This window comes from Sapajus apella, unplaced genomic scaffold (genome assembly GCF_009761245.1).
Source record: "Sapajus apella isolate SASKATOON/1434 unplaced genomic scaffold, GSC_monkey_1.0 scaffold11, whole genome shotgun sequence".
Classification (NCBI taxonomy): domain Eukaryota; kingdom Metazoa; phylum Chordata; class Mammalia; order Primates; family Cebidae; genus Sapajus; species Sapajus apella.
The window spans coordinates 11,035,145-11,038,948 of record NW_022436951.1 but is presented as its reverse complement, the minus strand read 5'-3'; positions in this window follow the sequence as shown (position 1 = coordinate 11,038,948).

Sequence of the window (3,804 nt, the reverse complement as noted above, 5' to 3'; positions counted from 1 at the left end):
ACCAGAACACTTCTCTAAAGTGCAAATTCCCCAGCCCAACTCCAGAAATAATCAAGTGCTATTTTATGCACTCCACGGGACTTAGGCATTCCTAAGGGATGAGAAGGGAAGTTCTTATATTTTTAATATTTTATATTGTATTTAAATTGTATTTATTCATTTAAATATTTAACATTTTAATATTAAATATACTTTACAACTTTCCCATACCTGTTGGATGCAAAGCATGGTCTTGTCTAGTAAATAAATAATAAAGGGATTAAAACAGATGCCCCTTCTGGAAAAGCTTGCAGGTTTCTAATTAAAATACCAGGAGTAGTTCAGATGCATTTATTTAAAACCTCAGATGAAGCTTCCCACAACCCCTCATTTTTTTTCAGAACTTTTCTGGCTACTTTCCCTGCATCTGTCAATCAATAACTAGATTGAAATCCCTCTAGAGTTGATTCACCAGTCTTCCTAGGCATTTGCTTCTATTTTTCTCTTTTTAGAGTCAGCTGTTATTCTATGAGCCTCAGCTGGGGAACTCCCTCTCTCCCAGGGCCCAATCAGAATTCCACTTCAATTAGCTTAATTGGAGGAAGACAAAACCAAATTTTCAATTAAAGTTCTAAACGAGCTATTAGAACAGACTATTTTTTGTCTTCCAGAGTAAGCTCTCCTAATAGTCATTTTTTAAAAGATAAAAATCTTAAAGGAGAAAAAGTGGTCACAATTAGATCAATTACTGCTATTAATCATTTCTCCTAGTAACGTTAGGTCTTTTCACTTAGGTGATTTGGAAGTAAGACACTTATTAATTTTTTATTAACTTCAATTTTATTAAATTATTGTTTAAAATGCCAAATAGTTCTTCAAAGCTTATGGCAAAAACTCTGCACTCCACTTCCAATTTGTAACTCATCAGATAGCCCCTCAACTCTTCCAGATAGCTCTTCTGGTATTGACATTCTTCGTTCTAAATAACAGCAATCATTAGAAGCTACCATTTTCATAGGTGAAAAGGGGTTAATATCAACAATTTTTGATGGTTCAACTTAACACTATTAGTTCTGGGGTTTATAGTTTTGACTATTGTCTCTAACTTCTCACAATGGAGAGTAAGGATTTGGACTACCTATGACATTCCCAATAGTCAGTCTCTGTCTCTCTGTCTCTCTGTCTCTCTCTCTCTCTGTCCCCCCATTCCTTTATCCTTCCAATATAGTTACAGCACAATTGGTAGTTCAACATTCAAGATTTCTATGATGACTCCTATGTAGATATTGTTCACAGTTGAGTCTCATAGTGCACTATAATTTCACTTTCTTGTTCAACTTTGCTTTTTCCTGAAATTAACTGCCTCTTTTTTCATTGGTTACTTTTCTGTAAACCTGTCATAATTCAGACATAAACTTCCTGACATGATCCTTAAATTTCTCTCACCATGTAAGGGAATCTCAGCTGGGTTTTTATTTTTGTTTGCAATATCACTCTCCATCTCTTTGAAATCATAAAATATTTTAAGTGTTTTCTTCTGCTCCCTGCTGCTTACCTGGTTTTTGTTTTTCCTGAGTTTCTTTTCTCTGGTTGCTTTGGTCTTTGTCTTCTAGATAAGAAGTCTTCCTCAGCTGTCTGGTGATCCTTAGCTGCCTTTTCATAGTTAATAGTGAGGTATCAAAAAGCTAATTAGAAGCTCTATATGTCAGCTGGCAGGCCTCACCACAGAATAATTGAAGAAAACTGATGGTTTCATTGGAACGCCTAATTGCCAACATTTGTAAATCTTTCATTTTGGATCCACCAGTTTCCCCTGAGAAGATTCCTTCAATCTCCTTTCTGCGGGTGTAATTCTGGCTACTGTTATTCAGAGAGCTTTACAAGGGTCCCAATGTTCAAAATGCAGATTTTCACTTAATCTACCTTTGGAGTACTTGACACTGCCTGAGGTTCCTGCATGTGGGTTCTCTTTGATTCCGCTTTTCTGGAGAGTTAATCTCCTACCTTCTGCTGGGTTGTGGAAAGGATGCTGAATAAGTCATCCAGCTGTGCAGGGTAGGGAAGAGGATCTGGGCTCTAACTGCTCCTTATAGAGATTTGTAGTCAATCTGCTCCAGCCGCACTCCACATCCTGGCAATCAGAGATACTTGGCATCTCTGATTCCTGATCTTGTCTGAGTTTTGCATTATGAATCAACTTGCTTCTTATTGATTCCTACCACTGTGTTAGCAGTTAGGCCTCAGTTTCTCCATTCTGCTAGGTAAGTCACCATTCACTTATCCTTCTTTCATTGCTTAAACTTTTAGAGACTTAATAAGTGGCAAGTGCAGTGACTGAGACGAGGTAAGAATGGCCAGCACTAGGACAGTGGTAACAGCAATTTGAGTTTCACATTCATGGATTCCTGAGAGATTTTAAAGGAGTTTGTGGTTTGACTACATTGTGGACCATCCCTGCCTGTTTCTGGACTGAGCATTTATGTAACTTGTGGTGCTACTATACAGAGAGTCTAGGAAAAAGAAAATATTTGAGGGAAAGATAATGTTTTCAATTTGAGCATGCTAAATTTGAGATATTTATGCGACATTCAAGAGAAGTCAAGCAGCAGTTGAATACATAGATTTGATGTTTAAAATAGCAATTTGGGATATAGATGTTGCTCTGAGAATCAGCAACATAGGGATAATAATTTCAGGCAAAGAACGGATGAGATTGTGCAGGGAGAGTCCGTAGGGCATAAAAGGAAGAGGGGACACGACAAAACCTACCAGAACACCCTTATTTAAGGAATTAACAAAACCAAAAGAACTTGCTATGCAGACTGAGAAATATTTACTCAAGAATTAGAAGAAATGGGCCAGGTGCATTGGCTCACACCTGTAATCCCAAGGCTGAGGTGAGTGGATCAGGAGTTTGAGACCAGCCCAGCCAACATAGGGAAACCCCTCTCTACTAAAAACAAAAAATTAGCCAGGCATGGTGGCAGGCACCTGTAATCCCAGCTACCTGGGAGGCTAAGCCAGGAGAATTGCTTGAACCCCAGAGGCAGAGGTTGCAGTGAGCCAAGACTGTGCACTCCAGCCCGGGCAACAGTGCAAGACTTTGTCTCAAAAAAAAAAAAATGCAGGGAGACTTGGTGTTTCCAACTTTAGAAAGAGGTATAATAAAGATGGAGAGTTAGCCCAGAGGTCAACTAAGCTAAGGACTGAAAAGTTTCCAATGGATACAGAAAAGGGGAGGTAACTGAAGACCCTGACTACGGTAATTTCAGCGGAAGATGATAGGTCCTCAGTTAAGTTGCTATGGGTAAGGATGGGAAGCTGGTGAGCTTTTCCAACTCTCTGGCAGTTAAGCGATGAAAGAACGTGTGGCGAGGATGTAAGGTGCACATCCTCTGAGATGATAGACTTGGAGTCAGGAAGATTTGGTGTTCCTGTGGAGAAGTAGTCATAGTTACCCCTACGGAGAATAAAAGAAATGACTGAGAAAGAGAAGGCTTTCCAGATGGTATTAAGAACCAAGTTGGTGTTCAAGACCATGAGTTTGTAGTAACCCTTTTCTCTATCCTAATGTGATTAAGACTTGAATCATCTCCTTTTCTCCAAAAATGTGAAAGATGTAATGTGATATAAGGCCATTCACCTTTCCATTAAACTTGTAAGCTACATAGAAAATGTAGGGAAATGGTAACGTATTTTTACAGAACAGTTCAATGACATATTCGACAATGTTGAAAATTCAGTCTCTTGACAATGTCGTTCACAGTTTGGAAGATCATACTTCTTCACAGAAAAAGCCAATAAATGCTTCTCTTAGACAACTTA